The sequence below is a fragment of the Humulus lupulus genome, chromosome X, assembly GCF_963169125.1.
Source record: "Humulus lupulus chromosome X, drHumLupu1.1, whole genome shotgun sequence".
Taxonomy (NCBI): domain Eukaryota; kingdom Viridiplantae; phylum Streptophyta; class Magnoliopsida; order Rosales; family Cannabaceae; genus Humulus; species Humulus lupulus.
Window position 1 is genome coordinate 86809855 of NC_084802.1, and position 18522 is coordinate 86828376.

Genomic DNA, 18522 nt, shown 5'->3' on the forward strand with positions numbered 1-18522 from the left:
TATTCCTTAGCTCATTAGCAAGCCTCCCCAATTGAGTTTCTAGATTCCTCAAGGATGCCGCTTGACTCTGAATCACAACATCATTCTTGGCCATATTCTTTCATTAAACTCTCCAAAGAGCTTGATTGAGACACTTGAGGAGGAGGTGGTTGAGCTCTTTGTTGTTGTTGAGAAAACCCCGGTGGATATGTAGGCTTGTTTTGCATTGGTGCTCCGCTTGAACTAGCTCCTTGACCTCCCCCCATGAGAAGTTTGGATTCTGCCTCCACCCCGGATTATAAGAGTTCGAATATGGGTTATTTCGGTTGGCATTTTGATTCTCCACATAACAAACCGAAGTGGGATTCGAAGGACAACTCTTAAATGCGTGCCCATCTCCACAATAAACACAAGATATATCGGCAACTTTTCCCATAGCATTTGGTTGTACCATTCCCCCCAAACTCATGTTCTTGAGAAGGTTAGTCATTGAAGAAACTTGAGCGGTCAAAGCTGTCAATGCATCCACTTCAAGTATACTAGCCACTTTTTGACTTGTTGAGGCTCTAACATTGGACCATTGATAATTGTTGGTAGCTATCCTCTCCAAAATCTTATAGGCTTCATTATAGGACTTAGAGAGAATAGCCCCATTAGCTGAAGCATCTAACACCATACGAGTGGAAGAATTGAGCCCATTGTAGAATGTTTCCATTTGTATATAATGCGGAATCCCATGGTGTGGGCACTTTCTCAATAACTCCTTGAATCTCTCCCAAGCTTCACAAAATGATTCATCTTCCAGCTGCTGAAATGACATAATTTCATTGCAAAACTTGGCATTTTTGGTAGGAGGGAAGTACTTCATCAAGAATTTTTCAGCCAACTCATTCCATGTAGTCACCAAGTCGGGAGGAAGGGTGTTGAGCCAAGCTCTAGCTCTATCCCTCAAAGAGAAAGGGAACAATTTAAACCTTAGGGCCTCGTCACTCACTCCTTGTAGCTTAAAAGAATCACTCACCTCCAAAAATGAACAAAGATGAAGGTGAGGATCCTCAGTAGGCAGCCCACTAAATTGACCCACTGTTTGCAACATTTGGAACATCACGAGCTTTAACTCGAATTGGGGTGCTTGAATTTCAGGCCTAACAATGCCCGGATTGAGCTCATTAAACATGGGGGCAGCATACTCCGTTATGGCTCTCTCTTTATCATCAGCCATAACAATTGTGTTAGTGACATTATTAACACCCTCAACTCCTTCAACCTCTTCAGCAATATTAAGTCGATTTTGATCTCGTTGATCCCTTAGTCTTCTTCTAATTGTTCTTTCAATTTCAGGGTCAACAGGAGCTAGTTCAATGTCTTCTTGGTCGTTCATATAGTCAATCACCTGAGTAAACACAGGAGCAAGCAAACAAAGTCAGCTCAACAAAGAAAAAAATAAATTGCAAGTAATTGATATTACTAAAATTTCTAATTCCAATCCCTGACAACGGCGCCAAAAACTTTTTGTGATCAATTTAATATTTGATTTTAAATACGCAAGTGCATGTAATCACACAAGTAATATAATGATAAGTAAATCGTCTCCACAGGGATTGCAAATTAGAAAAAATAAGCAAAACAATCACTAAATAATTTTAAGAAATTAAAAATCAAGTGGGTTGTTTATAGGCTAAGCAAAATATTAAAAAAATGGAAATACTGAAATTAAAAACTGAATTGAATAAGAAAATTGAGAGAAATATATGGATTGCAAAATGGACTTGAATTATTGAACTCCCCTATATTATTCATCCTGAACAAATTGCGAATAGATTGCTGCAGCAATATTCTAGCAAAACTCTCAGGATAACAAAAATTCATTTAAACACTCATAAAACTTTCCCAAATTTTATGACATTAATTCTTCTACCTAATTAAACATATTCCTATGCAAAATCAGATTTAAGAATACAATTGAAAGTTTAATTCTCAAAAGTTACACAAGGCAAATAACATATCCCTATGTTACTTACTAACATATCCTAACCTAAATTATGACTTGTGTCATCCAAGTTTTTCCTATTACATTTAATCTTTCCAGAATTAAACATAATTAAATAGCTTGCCATTGCTGGACAAACAACAACAAGAAATTAATATAAGCACACTTGAATGACCAAGGGAGATTTTACTAAAATAAAGTGCAAGAAATTGATAGACTATAACATAGGGTTCATCAACAATTCAAGCCACCTAAAAATTAGTTCATGGCTGAGTTCATAAACATTAATCCACATTCAAAACAGCCCATAATATTCAGATTCAGAATCCAACTCAGAAATTAATAAAATAAAGTTTAGGAAAAGAAGAAAGAAAAAATCCAAAATGATGCTTGGGCTTTCTTTGTTTGTCCTCCTTCTTCCTTGTTGATATTCTGAGTTTTTCTCCTTTCTTTTTCTGGTTTTCTTTTCCAACAATGGCTGTTGCTTCCTTCTTACGGCCGAAACCCTCTTTTGTGTATGTTAGGTTTTCTCCTCTTTTTCCCAAAAGTACCATAATGCCCTTTTTTTCTCCGCAAACATCAATCCCTCCTTTCTCTTTTTGTCCTTTTCTCCAATATGTTGACTAATTCTTTCTGCCCTTGCCACCTCAGCCAAAATTTCTAGCTTACTCATTGACTGCAACGTGTTCCATGTGCCCAAAAGTTTCCTAATCAAAATGCTTCTGTTTTGCTGTAGCAAACCTGATGATTTAGCCATCAACAACAAAATTAAATCAAAATAGTTTCACGTGTTAGTTCATTCCTTGTGCGAATATTTATCCATGAAACTATTACCTTTAACCCAATATCTATTAAAAACTAAAAAAAATAATTAAACTTAATTAAGATAATGAAAACATCAAGGTTAGCTACAAAAGCTAAAAATAAACTAACATCACCCATGATTTTTTTCACAATTATAAGTTCAAAAGCTCATGAAATAACTCTTTATTCAAGAGTTATCAGCCCTCATAGGGGTCATCAGTAGGTTAGTCGATCAGTTAGAACCGTGACCCCAAGTTTGGTGCCTCCTTCACAAGAACCTAGGAGTACTCATGGAAACCAATGAGGAGGGGCTGGGGGAGGCTTACAGAGACAAAATGTTCCAGCAAACCCTCCTACATCACGATCGGATCGCCAGGCGCAGAGAGCAAGGAATAATGGGACTGTACAAAGGCGGGCTAATTTTATTCGTCCTGATGGGACAAGGATTGCCTCGCCAGTTAGGCATCCCCCGTCACCCACAAGACATCCAACGCCACCTCATCTTACAAGGGACATTCCTGCTTATGGAGACAGCAGGAGAAATCCTCCTTCGTCGGCCCATACGTATGTCCTGCGGACACGTGTTGAAAATCCAGACCCTCGACCTCAACCGCGAGCTGTAAGCTTTGCTAATGGAAGTTATTGAAATTTTTTGAAGTGGTAGGTCCAAGGGAAATCTAAGAAATCATCTAAGTTCGGCACAAAGCCCTTGATACATTCCACAGCCTGATCTGCGTGATCGCCTAAATTAACAGAGAAGAAATTCAGCTCGAGATGAGGGTGTTAGTTATACTTGTCAAGAGGGAGGTCCTTCCAAAGTACATGATAATGAGAATGCCCCACAATATCAAGCTCGAGATTGGAGGGACAACAATCCATCAAATGCGTACGATAGGATGGGAGCTCTTGAATAACCCCAAAATAACCTACGGACCAGGGACCAAACCCTTGAGAGGCTAGCTCAGATGGAAGAGCAAATGAAGAAGCTCATTCTGGAAAATATAAAGACAATTGCGATTCAGAGGATGAGCTTGAGCTTTTCGCTCCAAATATTGCGACGGCCACATATCCAGTGGGCTTCAGAATGCCACATTTGTCAAAGTTTGATGGACATGGGGATCCGTCTGATCACCTTGGGATGTTTATAATCATGATGATGGCCCACAACGTTGGACTCGAGCTAAGGTGCATTTTGTTCCCCTCAACTCTGATTGGGCCAGCCAAGCAGTGGTTTAAACAATACAAGAGGCATTCAATTAGCTCGTGGAAGAAGTTTTCTGCTGATTTCAAGAGAGCATTCAGGGCTTCCCAGATAGCTCGGGTTAAGGCTGATTCATTAGCTAATGTAAAGCAGCAACCTTGATAATCGTTGAAGGCATATCTAAGTAGGTTTGCCAATGTCGATGCATGAGCTAGAGATGCCGATGACAGTTCCAAGCTCATGGAAATGAGGACGGGAATCCTTGCTGGAGGTGACCTGTGGCAGGAATTACAGAGAAAGGGAGTTAATAGTGTGGATGAGTTCTTGGCACGAGCTCAAAGATGGGTTAACTTGGAAGAGGCGTGAGCTTCTATCGTATGAAGTAGCCAGATCCCTGTCCAGCCCGTTGGATCGGTAACATATGTTGCAGCTATGGCTCAAACCGTTATCCAGAATAACCAAGGGGGAAGTAACAAGAGGAAGGGAAATAGTGAGGGCGACCAGAGCGGAACAAAGAAAAATAAGTCCGGGGAAAAATTCAAACCTGTTTACGCAACCTATACCGACCTCATGGATACTAAAGAGCGCATCTTCCTAGCCAATTCTACTCGCCTTCCATGGAAGAAGCCAGAACCACTGAGAAAACAAAGAGCGAAGAGAGATCCTTCGAAGTTCTGCCGATTTCACAATGATATCGGTCATAACACTGATGACTGTAGATAGCTGAAGGATTAGATTGAGACCTTATCAGGGCAGCACCTTTGGCCCAATATGCCTGAAACCGAATGGTCCCTAGTCAGCCCACTGGACAAAACCCTTTGTTAGCTCCTGAAGCCCAGTGATTCAAGCCGGAGTTCAAGCGAATCAGGACGACCCTCCTCCAATAATAGGGGGAGATATAACCACCATTTCGGGAGGACCCCATCTGGCAGGCACGAGTAGAGGTGCCCAGAAGAGGTACATTAACAAACTAAAATACCATAACAGAGTGGAGTTCATCCCGGAACAGTTGTTATCAAAGCAATAGTGATTGGAAAAACAACCAATCATTTTTATAGAAGAAGATGCTAGCCATGTCCAGTTCCCACATAACGATCCTTTGGTCATAACAGCTCAGCTCGCCAATCAGAGAATACAGAGGACACTAGTAGATAACGAGAGTTCTTTGAATCTACTTTTTAGATCCACCTTGGAAAAAATGGGGTTGTCTGTAATAGAACTGAAGGCGACCTCAATGATTCTGTATGGATTTTTTGGCGAAGGATCAGCAGCCATCGAGACGATCAAGTTAGTGGTAACATTGGGAGAAGGCTCACGAACTATCTCCAAGTTACTCCAGTTCGTTGTGATCGACTGTCCAGCTGCATATAATGCAATTTTTGGCCGACCTGTGTTAATGGCATTTGAAGCCATAACCTCTATCCGCCACCTAGCAATCAAGTTCCCCTTAGCTGCGGGGATATGCACCATCAGAGGCGATCAACTCACTGCCAGGGAATGCTATAGCATTTCTATGAAGGGAAAATCACAACCCGGGCTGCAAGCTATGGCCATAAGTGATGGAGGTGAGGAGTCCCAAGAAGTGGAAGACACTTGTGGGATGGAAGAACCTCAAGAAGCAAAGGATAGCGACATCATTCCACATGATGACATTGACCCACGAATGGGCGAGGACAGGTCAGAGCTCCAAGCCATTGTGGAGCTTGAGGAAGTAAACATAGTTCCCAAAGAAGCTTCAAGAGTTGTTAAGGTTGGAAAAAATCTTGATAAGGAAAGGAAGAAGGAGCTCATCAATTTCTTCCAAAAGAATTTGGACATCTTCGCCTGGTCACATGAAGACATGGTGGGAATAAGTCCGAGTGTAATCATACCCACTCTAAACTTGGACAAGAACGTGCCTGCAAAATCCCAAAAACAGAGGCATTTGGGAACAGTCCAAGCTGAAGCACTCGAGGAAGAAGTAGCTCGAATGTTAAAGTGCAGGTTTATTCGTGAAGCAAAATACCTGATCTGGGTTGCCAATCTCGTGCAGGTCCCAAAGCCAAACGAGAAATGGAGGACCTGCATTGATTTCTCCGACCTAAACAAAGCTTGCCCCATGGATTGCTTCCCACTGCCATGGATTGATCAGTTGGTAGATGGCATGGCAAGTCACGAGCTCATGTCCTTCATGGATGCGTATTCTAGATATAACCAGATCGCGATGAATCCTGTAGACTAAGAGCATACTAGATTCATGACCCCAACTAACATATATTATTATAAAGCCATGCCTTTCGAGCTGAAAAATGTTGGAGCTACATATCAGCGATTATTCAACAAAATGTTTGCGAATCAGATTGGGAGAAATATGGAAGTGTATGTCAATGATATGCTTGTCAAATCCAAGACTGCCAATAACCATGTATCCAAACTGAAAGAATGTTTTAAGATCTTAAGGGGGTATAATATGAGGCTGAATCCCCAGAAGTGTACTTTCGGAGTAGCGTCGAGAAATTTTTTGGGATTCATAGTCAATACAAGGGGGATAGTTGTGAATCTTGATAAAATCAGATCATTGTTAGAAATGTCCTCACCTAGGTCATGTAAAGAAGTCCAAAGCCTGACGGGAAATGTGGCAGCCCTGAACCGTTTTATTTCAAAATTCACTGACAAGTGCTTGCCATTCTACAACTTGCTCAGAGGAAAGAAGAAATTTGAATGGACAGAGGAGTGCGAGCAGGCATTCCTCGACCTAAAACACACTTGGACGAGCCCCCAGTATTGTCTAAGCCTATTTCTGGAGAACATCTATTCCTTTATTTGGCCGTGACAGAAAATGCAGTCAGTGCCGTGTTAGTTCGAGAAGAAGAGCGTGCTCAAAACCGGTGTATTATATAAGCAAGAGACTTCTCGGAGCTGAATCATGGTATCCACTGATAGAAAAGATGGCATTCTGTCTGATATTGGCTTCCAGGAAGCTCCGACCATATTTCCAGTCCCATTCAATCAACGTCATGATCGACCAACCTTTAAGGCAGGTGTTGCAAAAACCTGAAACATCGGGATGCCTTTTAAAATGGGCAGTTGAACTCAGCCAGTTTGAGATATTATACGTGCCACAGATCTCAATCAAAAGCCACGCCCTTGCTGATTTTGTGGCTGAATGTACCAGATTTCAAGCGGAGATTTTGAAGGAACCGGTGCAAGAGTTGTGGAAAATATTCGTAGATGGATCATCGAACGAGAATGGATCAGGAGCTGGGATCATATTAATCTCCCTTGAAAGGCATCGATTCCATACATCTTTGAGATTCAAATTCGAGGCATCCAACATCGAAGCCGAATATGAGATCTTACTAGCTGGACTGAGAGTGGTGAAGGAGCTCAAAGCGAAGGTCGTCCAGTGTTATAGTGATTCTCAACTCTTGGTTAATCAGGTGTTGGGAGAGTATCAAGCTCGAGGCAGCCCTATCTAGTTTCCTATAAGGATATGGGTTACCTTAGGCAGAGGGGTCGGCTGCTGCCCCTGATGCAGTTTGATCTAAATCGGGTTCCCAAACAGCCTCAGGAACCCGCCTCTTTCGCACAAGAGGAACCTTGTCCTCTTCCTCTTCCTCGCCTTCGATTGCCGGTAAGGCCACTTCTTGAGAGGATGGGAGCTCGTGGATTACTGGGAGGGTAGCCCGGGTCCTTAAGGCCAACGTCTGGCCTTTGCCAATCAACTGGCACGCCAGCATCGTGACGTCATTCACGATTTGGCGGTAGTCCTTCTCACTGGGGGGCAGCCCAGAAAATTTCTCGTACTGAACCTCGAGGGTCGCGGACTTTGCCATCCTCGTGAATATGGCTGCACGAGAAATAAACTCAGTTAATAAATGTACAAGGGAAATATCTTGGAAAGAATAAAATTTTACGAGCTGAGGTCAGATCATAAAGAACTTACGAGTACGGTTGAAGTATCTGTGTTCACAGTTTCGAAACCCGTTCGACATAAAGAACAAGTCTTTATAGTCGTTAGGGTGGCTTGGGAGCTCGATGACAGGAGCAGAATTGGGGAATCTGGTGAGATAGTAAAACCCGTCACCTCAACCTCTCTGTTGTGGGCTGGCTTTGAGGCAGAAGAAATATAATATATCAGTCGGAGTAGGGACCTCTCACTCATGCTTCAAAAACAAGTATTTCAGCCCCGCCAAAAGCCTATAATAATTTGGGGGGAGCTAAAATGGAGCCAACTCCACGAAATTCAGAAAGTCCATGAAGTATTGGTCCAAGGGGAGGAAGGCTCCTGCCTTTAAGTGTTCGTCACTCCAGGCAGCGAAATCGTCTTTGAGAGGGGAGCAGCTTTGTTCCCCTTCAAAAGTAGATCAGGCAATAAGAACTCCGGTCTCGACCTGGATGTTGTGGCTTAACATGATTTTGTTTACCCTCCCCTGGGTCGTAATCTTGGATACGATTCTTTCTGCCTCGAAGTAGGCATTGGGGTCAACTACTACCTCCTTTACCACCACCAGACCGAAGTGAGGAATGGGAGACTCAGGGGCAACCTCTTTCCCTTTTTTCTTTTGCTGAGAGGACGAGCTGGTTACGTTCTTCTTGGGAGCCATCAGATCGCCTAACGAACAGAACGACCTTGTTAGTAGGTGACCTAAGAGGATTTAAAGGTTATGATGTGGAAGTACGGGGGGGGGGGGGGGGAATGTTTTATTTTTGATATACGAGCTGAGTTGGCCTCAGCCACCTTGCGTGATGCCATGCGCTACCCTAAGTTACACGCCTCGATTTCTTAACAGACCCCTAATATTTAGGGATTCGTGTATCAGAATGTCAAGCCACTACTTTCCTTGGGAGGCAGTTTAGTGCAAAACCCCCCAAGAAGCTTGACCCCTAAGCAACCTGGTTAGAACCCTAAAAACTTTTCATCTTCTATATCTTGAATGGCTATTTTCTAAATTCACCATGGAGATTACCCAAGTTTACCCATAAATTACCCAGCTTTATGAATGTCATAGTTCTAAAGATATATTAGGACCTACTCATTGAATCTAAGTTGAAGCCTATTCGCTAAAAGCATTTGGGAAATAGTCTAATATTGACTACGATGAAGTGCGGATGAGCATGGTGAAGAACAAAAAAAGAAAAGAGGCCAGTAAAAGAAAATTTTCTTCAAAAACAAAAGACGAGGTACTTACAATATGTTCTTCGATAAAAAGAAGTGGACTTTGTAGGGGAAAGTTCCTGGAAGACTCCTGAGTAACTGGGTGCAACGAACGGTTTTTGGATTTTTTTGAGAAAGAACAAGGATTCGAAAATATAGAAGAGAGAAAATATAGAAAAATTTCAAATGAAAGGTGGAGAAACCTGAAAATTGCCTACCCTATTTATACGTAAACAACATAAATTAATTTGGGCCATCCGATTTTGTTAGTACAAGGTCTAAGGGCCAGGGTTAAAAAGACAAAACGTCGGCAAACAGGCGACAAGATAATTATTGCAGTCCTCGAAACCCGAACAGACGCCAATTGCAATACACCATGTGTCCAGTACTCGAGTAGTGGGAAAGCATGGTTTTGTGTAACAGAAGACTAAAAGCCCATACTGTGTAGGTCAGAAAAGATGACATCATACACGAGCAGGAGCTTGGGAGCAAATGTTGTACCCTAATTTTAGCTCGAGTCATCCACTCAGTTCGGGTATAGTTGGAAAATAAATCTAAGGAGAAATAACCAAGGAAATGATATATGTGTATTATCCACGTAAGCAACTCCGGTTTTTACATGGGCACCTGTGGTGTTAGGCGTCCTGGGTTTAACCCGAGCTATAGACATGAAGGTTGTGAAGCATGAGCTCGTAATATTCAAACAGTTTTCAATGTACGAGCTCGGAGAAATATCCAACTCGTGGTATCTCTGATATATTGCATACCCGCGGATCCCCAAAGACTCGGGTATTCTTATACAATTATTTATGACCAACCTGTCATATTTAATGTCCCAGATATTAGGAGAACATTTACTTTATGATCAAATCATATCCTGGTATAAATGGGAATAGTTCATATTAAATGTAATAAAGATGTAAATCCATGATTGACACACACAGTTACCCAAACCTATCCATGGAATTTCTCTATAAGTACTAGAAATATTGGACAGGGAAGGGGACGATTATTCTGTAATACTGAAACTCTGCCAAAATAGAGAGAGAAACAACAATAATATAGACTCGTAGACTAGGTGGATTTTAACCACTGAACCACGTAAAATATTTGTGTTCTTGTGAGTTCATTTCATCTTTCATTACGGTTTATTACTAAGCAATAATCAACCTTGTTATTTCTATATACATTGTTGGCGAAAAACCGCGTCAACAAGCATGCTTACTCAATAATCACTAGCATAATTATTATCATGCACATTTACAGAGACTAAAGCTCTGATCAATTCCATATTCAATATTCATGTCATGTCCTCATCAATAACCATGGATGTCACATACTGGTGCAGTTTTCTTACCTTTGGTCCAAGCACAAGTTACTAATAAACGAGCGACAAGCACGATCCTGTTTCGAAGCCCCTAGTGATAACCGAGTCACAACCATAAATGAGCCACTCACTTATCGGATAACTCGAATTTTGGTTTTAGGAAAAATGAGTTATACTCAACTCATATCTTTAGAAAATATCAACTTGTCTTCCTCTTATGAAAATTTATCGTTTTCTATTATTTACCAAAATACCACTTATTGATCCATTTCAAATAATATCTAACAATGTCATATCGATCTCTTAAAGGTTTTACAAAACCCAAACTCCCATTCTTACCAATTCTTACCCATAACCTAGGATCTCTATTTATGTTGTTTTTTAAAAGAAGGACAACTGGACCCTTGACTTATAAAATGGTAAACATTAACTTTTCATTAAGGTTCGAAATTGCTACCTTTTAGTTTTTAGGGAAACTTGGAAAAATTATTTCTCTTAAACCGTAATACATTTTTGTCTCAAACTTTAGAAGAGTCCTTGTACAAATCTTAACTAATTCCCTTCAAAATTTTATAATTTTTTCGAGGGAAAAACCCATTCGAATTTTTAAAGCCATTTGGGGAGTGCTTGCTGCCCGAAGTTTTGTTTCTAGAGTCTAGGGAAAACTTTGAAAAATCATATCTATTGTACCTTAACATATTTCCCTTACAATTTCACAATGACCCTTATACATGTTTAAAATAACATCTTACAAAATTTCATAGCTCTTTGATTAGTAAAACCCGTTCAAAAGTCAAAACAATCTGGGCAGTGCATGCTGCCCAGAAATTTTCTAGATTTAAAATCTATGTGCCAAAAAGTTCATAAATTCAGTTTGAAAACACCTTTTTCAATTTTCAAAAGCCTAACTCAAGTACTCATCTATAACTATTCAAACATACAAATTAATTCCACAAAAAAGGTAGTAGGGTACGATCTGACCTGTTGGAAGTCAGACCACGAAAATGGGGCAGCATGCATTTGTACACATTCTAGCAAAACCCTAGCCACATGCATGCATGAAAATCAACAAAATCTAACCTCAAGCATGAAATAAAATTCAAAACCAACAAAACAACCAATACAACCAGATCTAACATCAATAACAAAAAAAAAAACTCAAAACCAACCAAAGATCTACCTTTGATGGTTCTAGCTTAGAGATGATAGTCCTTAGCTTGTCCAAACTTCCTTCTTGGATTCTATACCCTCAAACCGAGCCCCATAGGTTTCACATGCATATTTTTAGAGAATGTTAGGGTAGAAAATGGAGATGAGTGGAAAGAGAAAAAAAAATTAACCAAATCCTAAAATCTTACCTCGATTCTCACTAAAGCACTGAAGAGCTTCCAAACCTTCAAATCTCCTTAGAACCACTTCCCTTTTTTCCCTAGAACACAAGATCCATACCATGCATGGCCATTAGAACCACATGCGTCCACATAAAATCCCCTCAGGGTCTCAGATTTGAAAGAAAAAAAAGAAGAGAAGGAAGAGCTATGATCCGAAACTTACAATGCTAGAATTCTTGAAGATCTCCTTCCTTCAATGGAGGTGAGTACTCTTGAGTTTGTGAAGAAGAGAAGAAATGCAGCAATGGGGGTTTAGGGGACTTAGGGTTTTAGTTTTGGGAGTGTAGGGGAAGAGAGAAAGTTTGCTTGAGTGGAAAAAAATGATTTTTGAGGGAAGTGTGTAGTTTTGGTGAAAAAGGATTAAGGACAAAATATGGAAGAGCATTAATCATTAGGGTAGTCTCTTAATCTTCCCTAGGATATGTGTCATAAGACACTTGAGCGGATAGGCATAGCCTAGCCATCCACCTTTCTCTCTCCTCTTTTGTGAAAAGACTTTTATGCCCATGCCAAATTTTACCACACTTTAAGGCATTCAAGGACCCTTTGGTAATTTCACTTCTAATTTTTAACCAAAATTTTACCATATAGTTTTTAAATATCCCAAGCTAAAATTAATTAAATAAATGTGACCAAAAATAAAATTTGTCACGTAACACATAATTTTGGTAATTTACTCAAATTGACCAAAATGCCCTTAGGGGCTCGGGCAAGAATTTCCGTTCTTAAACCCGGTCGATTGGAATTAAATCCTCATTCAATTTTTCTTAAATTTATTGGCTCGACTATAAAGTCCTAGTGTCAGAAAAAACTTCATATTTTTATGCCATAGTCTTTCCTATTTAATTAATATGAGATTTTTACCTGATTAGGGTTTTCGACCCGGTCCACGACCAAAGGTCTCGGTTTCTAAAAAAATCTTCACTTACCATAGCATGGCAAGCATTCACACATCAAAACTTCTTGTAACATAAAATGTTCCCCCTGACATAATATATGATACAAGGAATTAAAAATATTCAAACTAGGGTTTACCCGGTGCCCTAAACGCGGGGCTTTACAATACCTACAATTTATACAAGTTTCTTCCTATCTCAATTGGTTGTATCTTAGATTCCCTATCCTTGTCTATTACGTTCGCCAGGTAGCCGATACATCCATCATCCAATAATTTCCTAGCCTTCATTGTGGATATTATAGCAAAATTCTTCTCACAGGTTGTGCCTTGGAACACAAATGGTTCTTCTCGAGGTGGGCTAAAAGTAACCTTTGTTCGTTTGCAATTTATCACCTCCCCATATTTGGTTAGCCAATCCCTACCAAAAGTAACATCGTACTCATGTAAATCTAACACTAACAAATCGACGGTCAAATCCCGCCCTTTTACCCAGACTAGTACAGCTCTAACCCAAGACCATTCCATAGGCTCAGGCTTCCTATCTATCTTATCAACATAAGATGCAGTAATAAAAGAATGGGATGCACCATTGTTCATTAATGCATATGCTGAGTTATTAGCCACAGGAAGTTGATCTGACACCATGTCGGAAGTCCTAGCTCCTTTATCACCTTGGGTGAGTGCATAGACTCGTGGGGCAGTTCCTACTGGCTTTGGTTATTAGAGTATCTTCCTCGATCATTTGGAACATATGATCATTCTTAAGCCTTGTAGGGCTCCTTATTTTCTTGTACTAACCAAGATTATTGGCGGATAGCTCAATCTACAGCTTCATCATAAGTATCTGGGCTCATCTTCCCGGTGTCCACGAACTGAACTATCTCTCTTTTTAACCCCTTCATGAATTTGCGTACCTGGTTGGCTTCAATGTGTACCAGATCCAGAGAAAATCTTGCGAGTTGGTCAAACTTGTGCACGTACTTCTGTACAATAGATGACCCTTGGACTAGGTTGGTGAACTCAACCACCTTCTGATATATCACTATCTGGTTATAGTACTTAGCATTGAACGAATCCAGAAATTCTGCCCATTCCATTTGTGCCATGTCACGTCCTTTCCTAGCAATATCCCACCAGATGCGGGCGTCCTTCCTTAATATATACACTAAACATATTACCCTTTTCCCTTTTGGTAGCCGCCACAAAGTCAAATATTCTCTCCAGCACGCTGACCCATTCCTCTGCCATCAGGGGGTCCGAAGTTCCTTCGAACACAGGTTGATTTTGTCGGCTAAACCGTTCTAAGATTGGTTTCGTCTTTTCTATCCTATATGCACCAGTTGGCAGATTTGCTCCCATAAGTGGCTCTTCTTGCGCCGGGAATTCCTATTGTTTGGGAACATCTTCCCGGGGTGCTGGCAATGCGGGGTTGTGTGGCGCTTCCAGTAATCTCCGCATTCGTGGCTGGAACATCTGAGCATTCACCACATTCTACTCCTACACAACCTTTCTCAGATCCTCTGTTTGAGTTGCCAGATTTGGCTCCGACTATGCTTTTTGTCCACTGCCTCTCCCTCGGCCTCGACCCCTTCCTCTGCCTTGGCCACGACCATTATCTTGGTCAACAACCGCTTGCTCAGTTGGGTCTGGTGGATTAACAGCTCGACTTCCCCTGGCTCGAGTGTTAGGCACCATCGCGAGTCTTTATACAACAATGTATAGTAGGGAAGAATACTAACCTAGCACTAAATGAGCATACAAGTTTCCCGCGCACATGGAAAAAGGAAAGAAAAATCATAACGATTCAACTCAAACAGGTAGTCATATCATTCAAGATGATAACCTAATAATACAAAATGATCATGACAAATCATGCCATAAAATCTTAGTTAGCAGAATGATAAATATAAAAGAAAACCCTAACTATGTGGGTTTCTACATACGCCTGCTACCACTATTCAAAAGTCCTACAATTTAGTAGGTTTGCAAAGTCTTTATAAAAGTATCAACAAGACTTTCACAGCAAAACCTAATCTACCCTATCGATCAGCATATCCAGCACTATGTTGGAATCCTCGTCCAACTGCTCAAAATCGTCCTCAAGCTCACCGTCCAGCCTTGAGATACACCATCAACCATGACGATAAGTCAATACATGGCCCAAACGCTAGCTCGAACTCCATATGGAAGTCGTCCCACGTGATGTGAACCATCTACCAATATCGATGGCGCAACCACACCTAGCCACACATCTCAAACAAGTGCTAGCAAATTGCGCTCTCTATCGCTCGGGTGTGTTGGCCCGATCGAAAACCTCGGTCATGTACTACGTCCATCACCAAACGGCACACCGATGTCTCTGATCATACTCAAAGTGTTGAGGATTCTCGTTGTGAAATAACCTATAATAGCCAACCCTAGGGGTAAGGATCGCAGGTAGGTTCTCTATCACAAGGTCATCTATCTTAGGTATATCAGCCATAACCTACAATTTATAGGATTGAGGTAAATAAAAGAAAGTAAAGGAAATAGATATGAAAAGACAGTACATACAGTGAGTGCCGGTCTATCTTGCAGAATGTACATGTGGGTTTGTCCAAAGAATAGGTTTAGCCCGGTGCTCTGATACCAACTATAACGTCCTGTAATTCTCTAAACATAATTTGCGGAAAAAAAACATAACCATTTTCTAAAATAAGGAAATGGAAAACCCATATAAAAAAAACTTTTCAAAATATGCAAGAGTTTGGAAGTATTCACATACTTAAAAGTAAATTATAGTGTCATAATTTTAAAACATTGAACAAGCCCAAAACAATTTCTTAGTTATAAGATGGGTTCTAGTTCCCAAAACATAATTTCCCAAAAAGGTTGGTCAACATGTACATCCTTGCAGATAAACTCCAGCGCTCACTGATCCAGTTTTCCTTTGAGCTTACCTACAGCACGAAACAACTAGGTAAGCAAAACGCTTAGTAAGAACAACTTAACAAACATAACCACATAAACAGAACAAGAACTTCACTAACTGTAACAAGGCAAATAATAAACCAAGAATTGGATTCTGATGAAACTGAACCCTAACATACAAATTAAGAACGTTTGAACGTCCTAGCAAACTTATGGTCATGCCCCATAACCAAGATTTGTATCCTGAAAGTACACCTGTACGCAGAAAATCCTAGAGCATACATACAGTCTTAACTGGTAACATACATACTTACTTACTTAGTCGTATCATAACATACATACTTACTTAGGGTTCTGGAGGAACCTTCAACATAGCTTAACATAACTCAACAGATCTTAGCATAGCTTAGCATATCCCAACATATCTTAGCATAACTTAACATATCTTAATACATCTTAACATATCTCACCATAGCGTTGACGGGTATAACTAGTTACACCGGTTACCCAGAATCCTAGAGGAATTCGACATACTTTCTTAGCCATAAAGATTTGATTCCAGAATTATCTTACTTTCTTAGCCGGACTTCTTACATATTGCAATGGCCAATCGACCTTAGCCACACAAGCATCGGTGACGAACCAGTTTCTCACATAGTTCCTCGGTGGCTAACCGGAGTTCATAGTTGTCATGGTAGCTAGCCAGACTCTTATGTCATGGGTGTTAAGACAAACTTCTTATATATTGCGATGGCCAACCAACCTTATCCACACAGGCATCAGTGGTGAACCAGTTTCTCACATAGTTCCCCGGTGGCTAGCCAGAGTTCATAGTCGTCGTGGTAGCTTGTCGGGCAGCTTGCCCTAGTCATGAGTATACGAATTCTCTAGGACCACGGTCATAAGTAAACCTTCTAGGACTAGTTCAAATTATTAACTAATAACTCAGTTATCTAAACTAGTCATTAACGTGTTGTAGCCAAACATATCATAAGTTGTCTTACCTGGATTCCTTAGCGCTTGCTAGTGGAAACCTTCTATCTAGAAGCGAGCCTTCACGCTTAGATAACACTGTAGTGAAACCATATATTGACTCTAATTAAACTATGGCATATTCTTATAGTTAATATTCCACAATAGCAACATGAAATAAATTCTTAGGGACTCTATACTATAGTCTCTTATACACTTCACAATGTATAAGGCCGAATTTTGTTTCAGTCTCAACGGTATCATAGGAAAATTGATCTCACTGCTCACCGTGCCATGAATTTTAATATTCTTTAAATAAAGAACTCACTTATCAGATAACTTGTAATTTGGTTTTAGGAAAAATGAGTTATACTCAACTCATATCTTAATAAAATATCAACTTTTCGTCCTCTTATGAAAATTTACCATATTTTATTATTTACCAAAATACTGCTTATTGATCTGTTTCAAATAATATCTAACAATATCATATCGCTCTCTTAAAGGTTCTACAAAATCAAAACTCGCATTCTTACCAATTCTTACCCATAACCTAGGATCTCTCTTTATGTTGTTTTTTTTTAAATAAGGAAAATTGGACCCTTAACTTATAAAATGGTAAAAATCAACTTTTCGTTAAGGTTCGTAATTGCTACCTTTCAGTTTTTAGGGAAACTTGGAAATATTATTTCACTTAATCAATAACACATTTTTCTCATAGATTTTACAGGAGTCCTTGTACGCATCTTAACTAATTCCCTTCAAAATTTTATAATTTTTGGGATGGCAAAACCCATTCGAATTTTTAAAGCAATCTGGGCAGTGCCTGCTGCCAAAATTTTTTCCCAGTTCTTTTTGAAATTTTATAGGGATCTTTATACATGTCTATGTTATCTTCCTACAAAATTTCATAATTTTTGGAACAATAAAACTCAACCAAATATTTAAAGCCATCTGGGCAGCGCTTGGTGCCTAGAAGTTTTGTTTCTAGATTCTAGGGAAAACATTGAAAAATCATATCTCTTATACCTTAACATATTACCTTTAAAATTTCACAGTGACCCTTATACATGTTTAAACTAACATCTTACGAAATTTCATAGCTTTTTGATTAGTAAAACCCGTTCAAAAGTCAAAAGCTAAACTCAAGTACTCATTTCACAGTGACCCTTTACAATGCATGCTGCCCAGAAATTTTCCAAATTTACATCAAGATGCCAAAAAGTTCACAAATTTGGCTTGAAAACACCTTTTATCGATTTTAAAAAGATAAACTCAAGTACTCATTTAGAACTATGCAAAAATAAAAATTATTTCCACTAACAAACGTAGTAGGGTACGATCTGACCCATTGGAAGTCATACCACGAAAACTTGGCAGCATGCACTTTTACACATTCTAGCAAAACTAAACACAACTAGCAAAACCCTAGCCACATGCATGCATGCAAATCAACCAATCTAACCCTAAATCATAAAATAAAATTCAAAACCAACAAAACAACCTATACAACCAGATCTAACATCAATAACCAAAAACAACTCAAAACCAACCAAAGATCTTCCTTTGATGGTTCTAGCTTGGAGATGATAGCCCTTAGCTTATCCAAACTTCCTTCTTGGATTCTATACCCTCAATCCGAGCCCCATAGGTTTCACATGCATATTTTTAGAGAGTGTTTGGGTAGAAAATGGAGATGAGTGGAAAGAGAAAAAAAAAACTTAACCAAATCATAAAATCTTACCTTGATTCTCCCTAAAGCACCAAAGAGCTTCCAAACCTTGAAATCTCCTCAGAACCTCTTTAATTTTTGCCCTAGAACACAAGATCCATGAAATGCATGGACATTAGAACCACATGCATGCACAGAAAATCCCCTTAGGGGTTTAGATTTGAAAGAATAAAAAGAAGAG

General features: G+C 39.8%; 1 non-coding gene across 1 annotated transcript; it reads left to right on the forward strand.

Annotated features, from left to right (window-relative positions):
• The first annotated feature begins 710 nt into the window (after nucleotides 1-710).
• On the forward strand, nucleotides 711-817 carry LOC133807833 (small nucleolar RNA R71). Its single transcript, XR_009879723.1, has one exon. It is a non-coding gene; the product is annotated as a small nucleolar RNA R71 (small nucleolar RNA).
• The last annotated feature ends 17705 nt before the right edge of the window (nucleotides 818-18522 follow it).